At 60.8% G+C, this 18507-nt stretch overlaps 1 protein-coding gene and 1 long non-coding RNA gene across 8 annotated transcripts in view; one reads left to right on the top strand and one right to left on the bottom strand.

Annotated features, from left to right (window-relative positions):
• Positions 1–431: 431 nt before the first annotated feature.
• AHDC1 (AT-hook DNA binding motif containing 1) overlaps positions 432–18507 on the top strand; it is a 65260-nt gene continuing 47184 nt past the window's right edge. For 2 of the 7 annotated variants that reach the window (XM_086330765.1, XM_086330768.1), the window contains exons 1-3: positions 746–788; positions 1038–1177; positions 1422–1519. The gene's annotated coding sequence lies outside the window, so the exon portion shown is untranslated. The other 5 variants (XM_086330766.1, XM_086330763.1, XM_086330779.1 and 2 more) reach the window with 5 other exon arrangements.
• Positions 3101–12278, bottom strand: LOC147377492 (uncharacterized). Its single transcript, XR_015138618.1, has 3 exons — positions 12142–12278; positions 11766–11884; positions 3101–3232 (listed from the first exon to the last, which is right to left on the bottom strand). It is a non-coding gene; the product is annotated as an uncharacterized LOC147377492 (long non-coding RNA).

Raw genomic sequence — 18507 nt, 5'->3', positions numbered from 1 at the left:
GACACCAGGAAGCACAGTCGATTTCAGGAAGGCAAGGTTGTGTGTGTGTGTGTGTGTGTGTGTGTGTGTGTGTGACAGAGAGAGATCTGTGGAGAATCCAGGACTTCATGCTCTTGTCTTCCTCGGACTTCTAGAAAAACTAGTCTTTGGTGGGGGTGGCTAAACCCAGAGCTCAGAATTTGAGACTGGGGTCCCTGAGTGAGGAGGAGGAGGTGCGGGCGGGCTTTGAGTTTTCTGGAGCAGCCCTCTCTCCATCAACCCTTGCGCTTTACTCAATAGGAAACCTCATGAAGGGAGAACGCCTCCAGATTCAGGGAGCCGGCCGTCTCCTGTTCTCGCTTCCTCTCACATTTAATTGGGACGCCCCCAGAAAGTCTCAGGCCCTTTTAGCTAGTCCCTCGATTCCCCCATTCTACTCTTTCCATTCTCAGACCCCGCCCCTTCACTCCCACCCGCAACCTCCGCTCCGGCCAGAGACCCCCGCGGGAGGACGAGGAACGTGGGGAACGTTGGTGATCCTTAGGGAAGAATGCAATCCCCCTTTGTAAAAGAGGACGCTCGCCCTCGGGGCTCGGGCGCTGGGTGCCTCCCGCGGGCTCCCGGCCGCGCCGTCGGAGCTGCCGGCGCCGCCCCGCCCGCCCCGCGCGCGGAGCGGCCGAGGCGGGGACTACAAGTCCCGGCGAGCCGCGCGCGCGCTCCCCCCTGGGGTTCCGGATGGTGAGCGGCGAAGGTAAGGCGAGCTCGCAGAGGCAGCGGCGGCGGCGGCGGAGACGGAGAGAGGCAGGCAGGCAGGCAGGCAGGGCGAGGGCGAGAGACGGCGAGGGGAGGGAGCGAGCGAGGCAGACCAGACAGACAGACAGGCGGGCGGGCGGGCAACGCGAGCCACCCGCCAGGCTGCGCTCAGCCCCGCTCGCCGCGGAGAGAGCAGAAGGCAGGAGGAGGGAGGGGAGGAGGGGGAGGGAGGGAGAGAGGGAATCCAGCTACCACCACCCAAAGCCAGCGTCTGCTTTCTGTCCTCATTTCCTTTTCCCACCCAGCTCTGAGAGCGGAGAAAGGCAGAGGGAGCGAGAGATTGAGACAGTCAGAGGGACAGACAGACAGCCCGAAGAGAGCGGGAGGGAGGAGGGCGGAGGAGGAGGAGCAGGAGGAGGACTACGCGGGGCGCGTTCCCTCCCAGGTTTGCAATTGGGGGGGTGGGGGCGGGGGTGTCCAGGGCTGTGAGAGTGTGTGCGCGGTGGTGGTGGTGGGGGGAGAAAGGGGGCCGCAGAGAGAGAGCGAAGGAGTGATCGAGGTGGGGGGCGCCGCGGGAGCTGGGGGGCCGGGTCCAGCGGAGTTAGCGGCGGAGAATGTGAGCCGAGGCGCGAGCCATGCTGTCAGCAACGGCGGGCGGCTCAGGGCTCCTCCACGACTCCTCTCCCCAGCTGCCGGGCGCCCGCGTCGCTGCCGCCGCCGGAAGACAGACGCCCCCCGAAGCCCCTCGCCTGGCTCGGACCCACGGAGCCGGCAGCCCAGCACTCCGGTGAGTGGCGCCTCCTCCCCAGCCCTAGACCCCCGCTGGGGACCGGCCGGCCGGGCTCTTTTGTGCAGCGCACCGGGGGGGCCCCGCGCCCCCTCCGCGCGCCCCGGTCCGGTCCGCCGGACCCGGTGGCTGCGGTGCCCGCGGTGCGATCGGTCTTTGTTTCCACCGGGGCCCGCGGCTCGGCTGGGCTCGGCTCGAAGCCTGGCAGGCAGCGCCGGGAAGGGGGAGGGGGAGGTGGACGAGAAGGGGGGGCGGGGAGGGGGGGTTCTCGGGTTTCCTGGCCGCCCCGCGGCTCCCCCGGCTCGGGGGCGAGGTGCGCGCCCAGCGCTGCCGCGCGCCCCCTCCTCCTTCCCCCTCCCTCCGTCTTTGGATTTAAAACTGCAATTTGCTCTCCAGCTTGCTGAGAATGTGGGGGGGTGGGTGAAGGGGGGGGGACCGTGGGAGCGGAGAACAAGGCTGGATTTTAGGAACGGCGCTGGGAAAGGGGGAGACTGCGGAGGGGAGGAGCCCCTCCTCTCCAACCCCCAAATCCCAAGGTTCCGCTTGTGCTCTGGGAGTTGAGGGGCGGGGACCTAATGACCCGGAGGGGGTGTGGGGCGGAGGAGGGATTTGGGGGCGGCCGGGGCCAGAAGGGTTGGGCCGCGTGCCCGGTTACCTGGCGAACAAAGTCGGCTCACTTTTGCATAAATAAATAAATAATCGCCCATCAATGCGTTTCCTCTGAGGCTCTGATTGAATCGGGGGGCCCCCTCTTCCCCAGGGGTTGGGGTGCTGAGTGACAGCTGTCAGCCCCCTGGGCCTGTCGCTGGGGGGTGAATCGCTGAATCCCTCCGCTTTCTGGCTCCGGGCGCATTCCCCTGCTGGGTCTTGGTCCCCGGGCAGAGCCAGAGGGGCAGGGGGATGGCTCCGAGTCTAGGAAATAACCTTGTTTCCTGTTCTACAGGAAAAGGGACGGCAACCCAGAGAGTTTGGGGGCTGGGGATGAAGACTGATGGGAGCCGGAGGGGTTCCCCGGCAGCCTGACCCCCCAGCCTCCTGCCAGGCGCAGGGGCCGGCCGAGGGAGGGAGGATGTGGGCCTTGCTGGCCCGAGGCGGGCGCTGGGGCAGTCCCCGAGGCGGGCAGCGGGCACCGAGCAGGAGGAGGGAGACGGAGAGCAGCGGGGGCGGGAATTCTCCACCGCAGACCCTGGGGGCCGGGGCCAGATGTGGAGGGGCGGGGAGTCCCCCTCCCTGCTAGCTTGGGGGCCCCGGGGGCTGGGCTGGGAGGGGCTGAGCCTAGTGCCCTGGGTTCTGCACCAAGTGCCTGACTGGCAGGGCCAGCTGAATTTGGGCCCAGGCGTCACCCTGGGAGGCAGGGCCAGCCTGCACCAGCCTGGTCCCTGAGCACAAGGAGGGACCCTTGGGGGGCCTATGCCTGTCTGGCTGGGCAGGCGTTTCCCGCCGGACCAGTTGGTGTCAGGCGGGACTTGGCCCCAGCTCCCTGGGCAGAGCTCAGGGTGTGAGGACAAGCTTTGCCTCTGGGTCAGGGTGGCCACATTTTGTCCGCTGCTGCTGCTGCTGCCGCCGCCGCCGCCGCCACCGCCGCCGCCGGCGGCGGGGCGGGGGCATGTACCCGGGCCTGGGCAGAGTCCTGCCAGGAGCATTTGGGGTGTTTCTATTGTTGGCTTGTTCCTGTTCCGTGTGGCCCGGTGTGTGTAGCTGTGTGAGCTGGGGCTGTAAGTGAAAGATTACCAGTCAGTCCACCCCCCCAACCCACACCCCCACCCCCACCCCACCCCCTGCCTGTTGGGGGCAGGCTGGGTTGTGGTGGTGAGCTGTGGGGGACCCCCCCAGGTGGCATGTGCCTGCAGCTTGCCATCTCCCTCCTTTGAACAGATGTATATTTATTTTTATAGTAATAGAAAATCAAACTGGATAGTAAGTTGAATTCATTTTTTTTTTCTCTTCTGCTGTGTCAATAGTTGGAATAACCCCCAGAGACGAGTGAACTTCTTGCCCCAAAGCTCCCACCCTCCTGAGGTTGCAGAGATCAGTGAGGGCATGAGCTTTGGGGGGCCAGTGGGCACCAGTTCAAACTGTTGATTCTTGTCCCTCTCTGTCTGGCATTGGGGCAGGTACCCAGGTGGGGAGGCATTGCCCCCTCCCCAGGCATCCCCCCCCACCCCACTCCCCCTAGTCTGTCCTCTCAGCCACCTCCTTGGTCAGCACCTAAGCTGTGCCCAATCCCTCAGGGGACGTTCTCCTGGTGGGCTCTCTCCCCCTTTCTGGGCTCCTGGCCCACGTGCTGATATTTATTTTCTGTAGTAAAATCCATTTTTAATGCCGTTACTTTTGAAATAATATAGAGAGAAACAAATGTGATGTGTTTAAGTTGCCCTCTGTGAGTTTTTAATGTGATCTATGGCTGAGGTAGTGATGGAAGGAGCTGTTGGGCTTGGAGGAATTTGGTGTCATAAAGAAAAAGAGCTTGCTGTTTATTATGTTTGCTGGGCTGGGGGGTCTGAAACAGGGTCGTGGGGGCCTGGAGTCCCAGCACCCCCAGGTGCCGTGATGGACAGCAGTGCTTCTCAGTTTGGAGGTGTGTGGTTTCCAAGACTCTTTTTCCTTGCTCCCCAGCCTTCGATGGGGCCTTTGGTGAGGGGGCTTGGGAGCTGAGGGATTTGTTCCCCACCCCCCCACACACATAATTCCACCTGGTTAGACTTTGGCTGGGAGGCTTCTGGAACCCCCTGCTGAGCTAAGTGGAGGTGTGCTGTAGCGAGGATGGATTTGGACTCTAAAGGAGATTAAGAAATGGGATCTTTACCTGCTTGGTGTGCCTGTGCTGGAGACTTGAGGGGCAGACAGTCTCTGGCAGAAGACCCTTTTTTTAAGGTGGGGGTTGCTGCTGTGGACCGGCAGAGCCCCCAAGGGACATTGCTGGTTTTCAGGTCAGCCTGGAGCACTGGCTGGAGCCACTGCCTCCTGTCGCTTCTGTTCCTCATTGGACAGGGGCTTCCTCCAGGCAAACCTGATCCCCTCCACTTCCCCTCTTCTCCGCTCTGCCCCACCCCAGGTCAACTTTTTTTTTTTTTTTTTGGTTTGTGGAATACAGAGCTCTGTGTCTCATGCCAGCCACCCAAGACCACAGGGTGCCCTGCCGCCTTCGTACCAGATGCCCAGGCGCTTCTGGTCTGATTCGTGAGGTCAAGCCGACTCACTATTATGGGATGGAGCCCAGCTCAGTCGCTGGGTCCCCTGGGTCTCTTGGGACAGAGCCGGGGAGGGGGTGGAGCTGGGAACTGAAGGAGGGGGGGAAGCAAGGGCAACATTGTTACTAATGTCAGCAGATGGGCCCCCCAGGGAGAGAGCTGGGGTAGGGGGAGGTGGGGAGGAAAGAGACCCAGACAGTCACACGCGAGGTGGAGAGAGGGAAAGATGGTGACAGGGGGAGCAGGGAGAGGGGGAGCAGAGAAAACAGTCAGGAAGAGCCAGAATCAAACCCCAAGAGACGGGTCCAGGGGACCTAGAAGGCCTAGGTGTGTGCCACTCCCCACCTCAAAGCCCGAAATGAGCGGGCACTTGAGAGCCTCTCGCCCAAGATCAAATGCTGCTAGGATTGTGTTTGGAGGCGAGACAAGCAAATGTCTCAGGGAAGAGGGAGGAGGACAGACAGGTGGGAGGGGGAGAAGGGAGGACTCCCACAGGAGGAGGGAGAACGGGGAGACTGGGGGATTCCAAGGGTCACTAGACTTAGGCTGCTGCCCCACAGGGCAGGGTCTCCCCACTGCTTTGCCCAGATGTCTGTGGATGGAGCCTGGCTCTTCTTTGGACCTGGGGGCGGGGCCGGAGGCAGGTACAGTGCCCCACAGATTGTGGGCGCTCTGCACCAGGAGGCATTGGGATTTTAAAAACAGGGAACATCAGGAGCATTAGAGGCACCAGGGTGCCATGCAACTGCATCCCCCCTTCCTTGTTTGACGGGAGGAAACCCAGTCTAGAGAGCACCCCCCAGCCGCTGCTTGCCAGGGGTCACAGGCAGCAGAGCCAGATCTAGGACCTAGGCTCTTTCCCTCCACCTCTCTGTAGTTAGAGTTGGAACAGCTGCAGGGGGGCCTCCTGGGTGCGCGGGGGTGGGGGCCAGAGCCTGGGGAGAGGAGCAGGCGGGCACCCTTGTGGCCAGAGCCCCCCCAGGGGAGGGGGAGGCGCCGCTGCCTGCCGGGGGGGGGGGAGAGAGAGAGAGAGAGAGAGAGAGAGAGAGAGAGAGAGAGGGAGGGGAGAGAGGAGGGAAACAGTGAGTCAGGCTTCCAAGAGCTGAGGATGAGAGAGCCAGAGCTGGGAGGGAGAGGGCAGGGAGGGCTGCTCCGAAGCCCGGAGAGGGAGGGGGCCCAGCCAGGGGCAAGGAGAGCTCTGGAGGGAGGGAGCCAGCCTCTGGCCCCAGCCCAGCGGCAGGGCTGCACAGGGCTGTGCGCCCTGCGGAGGGTGCAGCCAACATGGACTCTGCCCACGGCAGGTCAGGAAGGAGCCAGGTCCTGCCCCTGCAGGTCCCTCTCGTCATCTGTGACCCCACCCCAGGGTCTCAGAAGCTCCTGACTGTGTCGTCCCCTTCCCTTCCTCGGTTTCCCCATCTAGCGTGAGATCAGGACGGCAGCTCTTCTCAGAGGAGTAGGGGGAACAGAGCCTCCTGAGAGGGGTCTGAGGGCTACCTCCTGCAGCTGCTGGCTTCCTGCCGGGAGACCCTGTTGGAGGCCGCTGCCAGTCAGGGTGAGGCAGGTCTCTGGGGTCGGGTTCCTATTAAGCCCTCTTGAGTCGCTGGGCCACAGAGTGGGGGCGTTGGGCTGTGAGTGCTGGTGGGGGGGCCGTGTGTGTATATGTGGGTGTGAGGTGCTGGGCTGGCTGTGGTAGGTGGACTGCCTGGGGTCTCTCAGGATGGCCAGTGCCTCGACAGGGCAATGATCTCTACATGTCCAGAACCAACCTCCATTTGGGGAAGGGGGGAGACATTCGAGTGATTTCCACCCACCCATCCCCAACTCTGCCTGCCATATCCCTGTGGGTCAGAGGCTGTAGGGCAGCAGGGAGGTGGGAATGGCCCCTGTGGAGCTGATGAGAACTGCATGTGCAGCCCCTCGTGTCGTGTCTGGAGCTGGGACCAGAACTGGAGGGGTCCCCAGGGACTGCCTGGAAGGGAGGCGAGGCGGGGAGGAGCCCCCCTTCCACCAAGCTGACAGGAAGCTGCAGCTCCAGCCCCTCCTTTACCCAAGGCCTGGCATCCTCCAACCCTTCCCTCCTGGATCCCCCAGTGTCTCTTGCATGGGTGAGGGGATGAGGAAGGTGGACATAGAAGCTTCCTCTCCTCCAGGGCCTGGCTTTGGGGGGGAAATGGTGAAATGAGGGCAAAGTGAGGCCCCCTGCCTCCTCTTTACACACACACACACACACACACACAGACTCAGCTGCAAGAGGCCCTGCTTTCTCTCCTCTCTGCTCTGGGGTCCTTGGCTTGGGAGCCCAGGGGAGGGACCGCTTCTGCAGCTGGCTGGCCCCGAACTCCCAGCTCAGCCCAGCTGCTACTGAAGCTTCCAGAAGCTGCAGCTCTGCACCCCCCTCCCCACCTTCTGAGCCAGGAGAGGCCTTTGCTGACCTGGGAGAGGGTGGCTTGGTGAGCGAGCGGGTACCCTCCGAAGGACTCGCACAGACAACCAGACAGATGGGTGGTGGAGCAGATGGACACAGACACCCACGCACAGGCAGGCGGAGAGAGACGGACAGATGGACCAGGACAGGGAGAGACGGACAGACAGAGGTGCTGGCAGAGAGAGGAGTCAGAAACATGGAAGGGTCTGGGGAGAGAGAAACAGACAAGAGACTTGGAGACAGGGAGATCCAAGGAAGGAGACAAGGTGACTGAGATGGGAGAAGGAGAGATACGGGGAGAGAGTGAGAGGCAGGAAGAGATAAAGAGAGAGGGGGAAACCCAGACGGAGAGAAAGAGAGGCTGGAGGCTGCAAACCACAAACAAGGATTTGATGAGAATCTGGAAGGTGTTTTCTCCTGCTTCCCTCCCCAAACCCCCAGGCCAGCCAAGTCTCCATTCCTTCCACCCCCAGCTCAGTTTCCAGCTGCTAAAGAGGTCAGGAAGGGAGAGAGAGGAAGAGAGAAAGAAACACACGCGCACGCACACGCACACACACACACTCGCCAGATCCCAGAGACCCTCCCTGTTGATCTCTTTGTGGGGGCAGGGAGTCTCAGAGGGCACCTCTCCTGGCCCTGACCCCTATTCACAGATGTACATACCTCTTGTCTCAGGAAATATTCCAGAATCCTCCCCACTCACTGGGTGTGTGTCTTTTCATACAAGTGCACCCCCCGCCCCATACTCATACCTGTCCACACAGGCCTGGCATCACACACACTCACAAACACACGTTTTGTGGCTCTCGCACTCCTCTTGAATCTCACAGACAGAACCCAGTGAACTTGTCCCTGGGCCTTTTACCCACGTGGGCAGTGACACCAGGACTCATCATGGGTTCTCAGAACCTGTTCCTACCCCCATATACAGTCACACTCAAACAACAGCAGCAGTCACCCCACAGCAGAGAGAGGACCCTTTCTGGAGGGGAAGATCAGGGTTCCCAGGGAGCCATGGTGTTGTGGGGGCAGGGGAGGGGGTTTACCCCCCACTCTGACTTGGCTGGGTGGAGTGGAGGCCCTCTGAGCTGGTGGGAGCCCTCCTGGGAAGTGACAAGGCCTGTCCTGAACACTGATCAGCTGGCTGGTGTGAAAGAGCTGAGAGTTGGTGAGAGTGTGTATGCATGCATGTGTGCACATGTATAAACCAGGGCACATACATGCAGGTGTAAGGGATGGCGAGTGTCTGTTACGGTGTGTGTGAGAGACTGAATGCATGTGAGATGGGGTATGGGTGTGACAGGGAGATCCGAGGTGTGTGGCGTGTGGGTGTGGGTGTGATCGCTGCTTGTCAGGTATATATGTGTGTAGGCATGTATATGTGACAGGTGTGTGTGGTCGTACCTGGCTTTGCAGCGTGGGGTGGGGTGTGATGGGCATGCGTGTGTAAGGACTGGGACCCTGGGGCGCAGGTACACGTGTGCCAGGGTGCACTGTTCTGCAGATGTGGAGGTGTGGGGGCCGTGTGTGCGGGAGTGTAGGCAGGGTGCATGTGTGAGGGGTAGCTGCCTGTGTGAGCCTGTGAGTGTGGAGCCTGGCTTGGAGGGAGGGCTGTTTTCCAAGGCAAGGCCGCCGCCATGAACACATGCGAAGAAGGGGCTCCAAGGCGCACAGTCGGGCGCTGACCCACACAGGCGCCCAAAGGACAGACAGACCCTCCCCTGCCCTCCCTCCCTGCGTCGGTGGTTTTCAGAGGAGCCTCCGTGAGAGCTGTTTTCTCTGCAGATCCCCCAGCCCCCAACCTGTCTCTTCAAACACAGTGATGCCCTCCAGGCAGCTTTGTGGAGGCTCCTGCCTCGACCGTCTGAAGGCAGATGGGTGGGCTGGGATCTGCTGCCACCCCCCCACCCTGGGGATCGAGGAGGCGACTCTGCTTCTCCGGCCTGGCTGGGCACAGGCTGAGACAGATGGACAGCCGGTCTCGACGCCCCCACACAGGGGTCTGAGGGCGGGCAGGCACCCCCCCCCCGCCCCAGCAGAGGGGTTCCAGCAGCAGGCAGCCCCCAGGTGGGTCCCTGAGCAAAGGCCAGGACTCTGCCCTTCACCTCCTCAGAGGGGTACCCCACCTCACCCTGCAGCCCCCCACCTGTCGGGACAGCCGGGGGGACCCAACTGCAGCCCCCTCATGCCTCCTGAGTATACAGCTACTTCCCCACTCACGGTGGCAACACCCCAAAACACACAGCCCCAGCTTCTCCACAAACACACAACCTCTCCACATTCCAACACCTTCCTCATATCTTCTGCTCCGTGCACTCAGCCGCAACACACCACCACCACATGCCTACCCCCCCACACACATAGTCACAGCTCTAGTACTGAAAACCCAGATTTTTATGACCCCCAGTATATCCCCAAACACCCCAACACACACACATGGCTTCTACCACATCCTCAAATGTATCAACTCCCCTCTCTAACCCCAGCATCTCCCCAGATACACCCAGGACCCTACTCCAGCTCTAATACCTCCCACACACCCAGACTCTCAGAGCCCCAACACCTAACAAGATACCCATGGACTCTCCCTACAGCCCCGATGTTTCCCCCAGCTGGAGCCCAGCATGTCCGTAGACACCCCAGTACGGCTCCCTACACCTTTCCAAACTCACGGCTCCCACCCCTCACACAGACACAGACATGCACACTGCCTCACGCAGGCTGCCGCAACAACCACTCAAATGGCAACGCCTCCTGTGGCCACGCCATTCACCCCAGACACACAAATATGGCTTCAGTTCTACTGTATCTTTAAACAGGCAGTGTCCCCCCAGCTTCTCATACCTTCCCAGGCATGCATGTGCAACACACACACACATACACACACCCCAGATCCCACAACATCTCAAACAAGCGGTCCTCTGTACATCCCAACAAGCTCCAGCTCCAGCACCTTGCTCTGCCATCCAAGGGCCCAGGGACAGCCTCCAGCCTTCTCCAAAGACCAGTCCCGCACTCATACACACACACACATAGCCCCAGCTCCATCACAACCCTGCACCCATTCACCCCTCAGAGCAGCTCTGCCCTGTACCCCCTGCACCCCCACCTCAGCCTGCAGCCCTTACTCCCACTAGCGCACATTCCAGCACAGCTTCCCTTGTTCTTCCCAACCCGCGCCCCCCCCACCAAACCCCCTCTGGATAGCCTCAGCCTTGCTCACGCATGCGCGCGCGCACACACACACACACACACACACACACACACACACAGGCCCACTCTTCTGTGCTGTCTACTCTGCTGCCCAGTCCTCCCCCACTTCCCAGTGCCTCCTCTGCCTGGGGAGGCATCTCCACCCCGCCTCATTGCCCCAGGCCTTTCATTCCTGGACAGTGAGGCTGTACATCTGGTTCAAAGCTGCCCCACCCAAGACCCTGTGCTCTGGGCACCCTGGCCTGGGCTTTGGGGGTTTGAGGCCTCTTTGGGGGCTCTTGGCACCTGGTCATCCTGGTTTCTCAGCCAAGAACTCTTCGTACCGAGCCCTGCCCTGACTCTGGCAAGTATGGTGGTAGGGGTGGGGTGGGGGCATGGTGCTGGGCAGGGGGATTTACCCCCAGCCTGCACTTTGTCAGGTGCTTGCCAAATCCCCCTCCTCCTTGGCTCACCTGAAGGGGGACATCAGGCCTGGGACTTCAGGGAAAAAGATGGGGAAGTGCTGGCTTGACCTGATACCCCCTCCCCAAACACCGCCCCCCCCCCCCCCAACCAGGTCCGGGCTTGGGGCTTGGTCTCCCTGGGAGTCAGTTCCGACAGTGAAGGTTACTTTACTAGATGCATGATTTTAAACGGAATCTCCACCATCTGTTCCACCCCCTAATTACAGATGCACAGAATCCGCCTCAGAGGGCAGCGTGAGGGAAGTGATTTAGAGGCTGAGCTGCTTCTGCCTGCATTAGGGCTGAGGAGATTGGGGTGGGGGGGGTTCTGGGTATTGCTCACAGCCCCTCAACCCCACCTCTTCCCCAGGGGCCCCTTGTGCCTCTTCTCTTGCTGGGGGAAGGCTCCTAGCAAGGTGCTCTGACCCAGTAGACCTGAAAGAGGAAGCAGCTGCAGTGCCGCGGGAGGGGTCCCTGAGACATCGCCCGTGTCCCAGGCCCCAAGTCTTGGGATGCAGGCTCCATTAGAGCCTTAAAAAATTCAGTGGATCGATCTCCTGCCTGCCTTCTTAAGCCCTGGGGAGACACAGGCACTGGCCTGGCCCAGCTGTCTGCCCACCCCAGGGGTAGCAAGGAATTGGTGAGGTAGGGAGGGGGCAGTTAGAACAGAGGTGGGGACATCGGGGTTTTTGGCAGCAGAGGACGAGAGCAGGCACGTCAAAACCCCCCAGGTGTGTTTGTGCATATGTGCCCCAGCTGCCTTGGCGCCACTGGCAGGCCTGACCCCAGCTTGAGCCTCGCCCTACGGGGCTGGAGGGGCACCAGGGGCCAGAGGAGATGGGCCAGGGCCTGGGTTTCAGAGGCTCCTAGGGGACACCAGGCTACACCCCGAGGATGGGTCCAGGGACCTGGGCCTCCAGCAGGCTCAGCGGTGGCGGCCGCGGGCACACTGTGGTAGGAGCTGGAGCATTTACCTTGGGGAGAAAGGGAGCGAGGCCGGGCTGGAGGAATTTTAAAGATTGCTGCAGGCAGGAGGGTCTCAGGAACCCTGTGGAGCAGGCAGTCATGCAGAAGTAATCCTATCGCCGCCTGCCTGGAGGAGAGGAGGGGGGCAGGGAAGGAAAGAACTGGCGGATGCCCCCTTCCCACCTCAGCCCCTGCCCCGGCCAGTGGTGGAGGGAGCCTGGGACCCCAGGGCGCCCCTCTCCTGGGGGAGGCACCACCCTTCCCTTCCGCTGCGGCCTGTGCCCCCTGGAGGGGCAGCACTGCAGCTGTTGCTGGGCCTGGAGCGCTGGGTTTTATAAATAAAGCAGCTTGGAGGTGGGGGCCAACTCAGCACCCCCCAGTCACCTTGAGTCACCCCCTGGGGGCATCAGCTCCAGCTGGCGGTCCTCTCCCTTGCAGCTTGCTCCTCTTCTTTGGCTGTGTGAGCTTGGGCCAGAGGTCCAGCCTCTCTGGACTGGACCAGGGGCAAAGGTGTGTGGAAGAACCTAGAATCCCCTGTCCTCTTGTACGCCGCCCACCTCCCCCTGAGGCTTCACAGGTTAACTGGCCACTGGCTCAGCACATCCAGGCTGGGAAGGAGTGACTGGCCATACAGGAACCTCCCCCGTCCCCAGCCCCTCCATTTTGCAGATGGAGTAACCGAGTCCAGGGAGGGCAGGATGGCCAAGGCCAGCCAGCTGATGAGCACCTCCTTCCTGCCCCGTTCTGCTGTCACTCAAGACTCTTCTCAGCCTCAGCTCAGCTAAGAGCAGGGCCTGGGGGGGGGGCGGTGTGTGTGGGGTGGGGGATGTTTGGGAAAGTGGTTGCGGCTGAGAGGTTGCCATGGCAATGCTGCAGGATGCCGAGCTGAAGTGGGGGTCCTACAGGGTCTCTGGGGCCCCCAGCTCCACACCCCTGTGGTCTTCTCCTCCCCAGCTCCTGTCCCCCAACCCAGATGCCTGTCAGGCGGCTCCGGTGACAGGCGGGGTGGGTGACAGGTGGTGCAGGTGATGGGCTGGGTGGGTGACGAGCTGGGTGGGTGACAGGTGGTGCTGGTGCGAGGCAGGCAGGTGACAAGCTGGGTGGTGACGGGCCCTGCTGATGACAGGCAGGGGGTGTGGTTGGCGGGGATGCTGCCTCCTGGCTGGTGGCCTGTTGCAGCCCCCCACCCGCATGCGTGTGCACATGCACAGACTCTGGGCTCAGAGCTTGGGGCTAAGATACTAATGAGGCTTATTACGTGTGGAGGGGCAGGTGCCCAGGCTCACTAATGAGAGGCCTTTAACGAATAGGGGAGACGGCTGGGGGGCTTCCAGGAATTTGGCTGGCCCTCCTGGGCCGGAGGATGAGCCAGGTCAGGACCCCTCCTTGTCTTCCCCCCTGGCCACTTGGCTTTGTGTTAATACTACCCACAGTCAGGATAGCTACCACTGTCGAAGCGTTTGCTACACTGGCCGAGCCCATTACGTGCATTTTTTCTCATTTCAACGCAACAGCCCATAGGAGCGAGGCACTATTGCCCATTTTACAGATGAGGAATCTGAGGCTGAGAAGGCAAGGGACTTCACACAGCAAGTGTCTGTTGCAGCTGGCATTTTAATCTAGGTCTTTCTGACCCTGGAGCACATGCTCTTAACCATCCCACCAGTAAAGCTCAGGTCTTGGTACAGACCCCAAGCCTCTCTCAGGGCCTCAGTTTCACTCTTCTGGAAAACAGATGCATCGTTGAGTGGGGGGAATCACCAGGCTCTTCAGCTCTGAGTTGGGTGCCTTCAGGGACTCCTCCAGGTAACCACGAGGCCTCACCCCATCTGGCCCAGATGGTCGGTGACAGCCCTGGACTGGAGAGAGGTCAAGTCTTAGCCCTGAGGAGCGGAGCTAAAGGGGAGACACCTGGGATCCGAACCACTTCCTGCGTCATGTGGTGGGGAGGCTGAGGTCTGGAGAGGACCAGCAACTGCCCAAGGCCACACACCCTGTGAACTATAGGGCCCCCCCTGGATCCCAGGTCTCTTGGCTTGTTGGAAGGGTGGGACTGGGTGTGGTGCCAGGGCTGGGAGGTCACCTCCTCTAGCCTAGCTTCTTTCCTGGAAATTGTGAGCCCTTACCTCCTGGGAGGGTGCAGGGGGCTCTCGGCTGCTTCTGTAGGGCCTTGTCCCATCCCCATCAATCTGGGCCCTGCGTGTCAGTTGAGCCCCCTCCTTTTGGGACCCGTTGGGGTGGAAACTCCCTGGCAATAGCTGATGGATGGGTTAGGGCCTTGACATTGGCCTGGGGCCACAGCATGACCCTGGAGGGACCAGGCTAGGGCTGGGGGGCTTGGAGGGGAATTTAAGGGAGAAGAATTAGGCTCATAAATCTTGGAGCTTCTCGGTTCTCTTCTCCTCGACCTTAATCTCTTACCAAACCTGCTCTTCGGCTGCTCGTCCTCCAAGGCTGGGGGTTGAGGGAGTCCACCTGGCTCATTCATTCCCTTCTCCCTCCAACAGATGCCTCCCCCATCATGCAAATGCACTCCCTATGGGGAAGAATGTGTTGCCACCACTGTTGTTGGGCAGAATTAAGAACTTGTGTGTCTTAAACTCCTGGCTGTGGCCTCTTCTTCATGATGACAGGCAGGGCAGAAGGCTCCATTGCCTCAGTTTCCCCAGCCTTGGGTTTGAAATCCTTGCCTGGTGCTTGACTGCTTAGTCAGGAAGGAATGCTAAGATTAAGTGGGACGTCACAGCTGCGGGACACATAGCCCTGTCCTCAGGAGCCCCAATGAGGTCAGCAGCACAGCCCTGGCCTTTGGAGCCCTCAGACCCCGGGGGTGAGGTCTTGAACCGAGGCTGGGCGTGTGCAGAGGCTCAGGCAGGGAGTGGATGGTGCTGGGTGGCTGGTCCGCAAGGGCCCTCTGAAGCAAAGGCTGCAGCTGGGGAGACGCCAGGAGAAGGGTGGCGCTGTGCCTGGGGGGCCGGGGAGCCGTTGTTGATGGTTGGGGTTGGAGCCCGGAAGGGTCTGGCTTTCCCATAGGTCTGGACAGCTGTAGCCTCGAGTTCTGGGGCCCTCCAAGCTCCCCAGGGAACCCGCTGCTGCCTGGCCCTAGGGACCCAGGCGTCCTGGCGGGTGAGGGCGGGTCTCCAGGAGGCGCCCTGCCAAGCCCCGCAGCCTGCTCACCAGGAATCTTGTTGCTGAGAGATGGAAAATCCCGGCCGGGCCTGCAGCTCATCCCTCCCCTCCGGGAGGAGGAGGGGCCCAGAGATTCCTTCCTGCACCCCCCCTCCCATCTGGGGCAGGGCCCTCCAAAGTAGTGGGTGGGGCTGGGGGGGCCCAGGACAGGCCTCTAAGGCTCCATCACATGTCCTGGAGCCTAGCCCAGCCCGCAGTGGGCACCAGGGCACTCTGGAGGCAGAATGGGCCTGGCGTGGCAGAGGAGAGGTGGGGGTGGGGCGCTGAAGCCACAAGGGGGTCTGGACGGAGGCCTAAGCCTGGCCCTGGCCCCACGGGCTCCCCCAGGGCGGAGGGTGAAGAGTTGGTTCTCTCCTTGGACAGGAAGACGAATGATCCCATTATGGGAGCGTGATTTTATTCCACGTGTCACGGAGTCTGAGATTAACTTGCTCACCAGTCTGTGACAAACCCCTCACACCCTCACATCCAACACACGCATCCACACACAGAGGCACACACACAGATCCTTGGTCTCACAAACACACATCCCACAGGCACACAGGAGCATTTCCACACTACCACGCGTGGCAAGAGTCTCACAAACAGAAACACAAGCACACACTCAAACTGGGGTACCCCACGGTCTAGACCCACAGCCTCAAAAGCACAACAGTTCTCTCACTCACACCAAGGCCACCCATCAGAGACGCAAACAGGCGGGCCAGGGCATGCTGGCAGCCCTCCTGAGACATGCACAGCTCAAGGACACACAGCGCTCCACGGACACAGATACACCTAGATGCACACACCGCCCCAGAGACAGTCCTGTGGGCAGGCCTAGACCAACAGCCACACACACCGAGACAAAGGCCCAGATACAGACAGAGACAAAGACAGGCAGCGACACACAGCCGGCAGCGCGCGCACAAGCACAGGCGTGCACACCCGGACACAGACAAAGACAAATACATGCCCAGAGGTTTCGCTGTGGACACATGTGAGGCACACACACACAGCTGGGCCTCCTGCTCGACCTGCCTGCCTGGGGACGTGGTCAGCTGGCGCCTGCGGCTCGGGGGAGAACTCTGAGGAATCTTCTGCTCAGTCAAAGCCCCCCCCACCCACCCACCCTGGGCCCAGGGCCAGCCCCCCACCTCTGGCGCTGGGCCCGTGGCCGAGGCCGTGGCAGCCACACCCTCAGCAGAGCCTGACGTCCCTTACCTCATTGTGCACGCTCTCGGGCACACCGTCTCCTCTGCACACGCTCACGACGCCCTCCACGCCCACACGCTGACAGTTTTTCACTCACACCCCTCAGGTGTCCCCCTCCTGGTTGTCTTCCCCAGTCACTGCCCCCGCCCCCACAGGCATGCACAACCCCCAGCACCACGGCGTCATGGCCCACACCCCCGCCCCTCACACAGACCCCCGTGCACAAGGATAACGCACGGGCTCTCCTTCCCAGACCCACGAGCCACGTCCGTGCGCCCCTGCACAACCTTCCTCGCCACTGCTCACAGGCTGATTCACAAATGCAGCGCGCGCGCACACACACTCCCCCGCATACATCCCCACCACTTTCTCACATGCATGCGTGCACACACACACACACTTTCAGAGCCTCCCTCACACCATCACTTGCCTTCCTCTGTCTCTCACAAACACTCCCTCTGCCAAGAGGGTGGCTCTGCTGCAGAGCAGCCCCCGAAGTGTTTGTCACTGTTCTCCATCACGTCCTCCCTGGCCTCAGGCTCTTCCCTTCCACCTCCAGACCCGCATCCTGGGGCCTTGTGCTCTTCCGTCATTTCTCTGTTTAGTCAACAATAATACACGGAGGGTCCATTTACTTCATTCAGCATATGTTGATGGAGCGCTGATCATGGGTTAAGCTTTGGGACTACTGTGGAGACGGGCTTCCCTGGTGGCTCAGCGATCAAGAATCTGCTGGCAGTGCAGGAGATGCGGGTTCGATCCCTGGGTCGGGAAGATCCCCTTGGAGGAGGGCGTGGCAACCCACTCCAGTATTCTTGCCTGGAGAATCCATGGATTGAGGAGCCTGGCGGGTTGCAGTCCATAAGGTCGCAAAGAGTCAGACACGACTGAGCAGCATGAGCACACACACGCACATACTGTGGTGACAGAGGTCCTTCCCTCTTTGAGCTCTCGGTTTTGTGGCCAGTTTGTTGGCTGCTTGTCTCGTCTGACTTGATTGTTAAGGTAACCCTTGATCTTCGATGTTGAGACATGAGTAGGGATTCACAGGAGGAGAAGCAGGCGGCAGGTGTTCTAGGCAGAGGGAACAGCATATGCCAGACCTACCAGTGAATCAGGGTATGGTAGGCTGGAAACCAAGGTGATGTTCAGAGACTGGAGGAACCGCTGCCAAGAGGGCAGAAGCCAGATGTCACAGAGCTCAGAGGCCATGCTCAAGGGTTTGGATTTTGTCCAGTGGCCCCCCGGAGTCATGGGAAGTCTTCAGTGACAGGACAGGGTGCGGAGATGACGGTGGTCTGACCTAGAAGAGGTGAGTGGGAAGGAAAGGAGACTCATCTGGGAGCAAGGCCCGTGGTAGGGGTCCAGCTTCAGAGCTGTGACCTCGGAGAAGTCACACAACCTCTGTGCCCTGGGTCCATCATGGGAGGATGGGACAGGACAGGGGCTGGACTTGTAGTAGATGCTCAATAAACGATAGTTAGCAGTAGGACATGGCAGAGCATCAGATGAAGAGGAGACTGCACACCTACTGAGTGCTGAGTACCGTGCCAAGTGCTGGGGCCCAGAGGCGAGGTGGTCTGCGGCTTCAAGAAGCTCACACGCCACAGCCACAGCTCACGTGGACAGCAGAGAGTGGGGAGTGGGGTGGGGGTGGAGCACCTTGGAAGGTTAAAAGAGAAGGAGGGCTCTGGGGGCTCCCAGAAGAGCTGGCACTGACCCGGACCCTAAAGAGGCGGGGTTGAACTTAAGCAGGCAGAAGTGTAAGAAGGAGCTTCAGCAAGGAGGAGCCATGTGAACAACAGCCCAAGGGCAAGGAGTCTAATCCGGCTGTTGTGTGGGACACAGGAAAGGGGGGTCGTGGGATGGGATTATGGAGGCAAGACCGTGGTGGCCAGGCTAAGAGGGAGGTCAGCACAGGACTGAGCTGCACTCTAGAAATGCCATGTTTTGGAGGTGACATGGAATATGTCCATTAGAGACTTAGCTCCAGGCTCTGCCAGGAAGCCATGGGTGACGGAGAACAGATGCCTTGCCCTCTTTGACCTCGGTTTCCCCATCTGTGTGATGAAGTGTTTAGTCTTGTTTAGGAGGGAGTTCCAGTATCATGTCCTGGGATTGGTCCAGCCAGCTTTGCTAGACATGGGATTCTGGGCCTCAGCAGTGCTTCCTTCCTGAGCATTCTCTGCCAAAGAAAGGAGCAAAATGAGGGGTTCCCCGGAGGAGGTTCTGGGCACTCCAAATGAGGGGCCAGGAGCCCCGCACAGAAGGGAGAGGTATGCACCAGGACCCAACTCCAGCCCCAGAGGGAGCCCGGAAGAGAAGGCCAAGGTCCCTCTTCCCTCCTGCCTTGACCCGTATGGCGGC

Source organism: Bos grunniens, chromosome 2 (assembly GCF_055505025.1).
Source record: "Bos grunniens cultivar Pamir isolate PY7600 chromosome 2, Bosgru_T2T1.0, whole genome shotgun sequence".
Lineage (NCBI taxonomy): Eukaryota > Metazoa > Chordata > Mammalia > Artiodactyla > Bovidae > Bos > Bos grunniens.
Note: the sequence above shows the minus strand (reverse complement) of the source record. Positions and strands in the feature narration are given on the sequence as shown.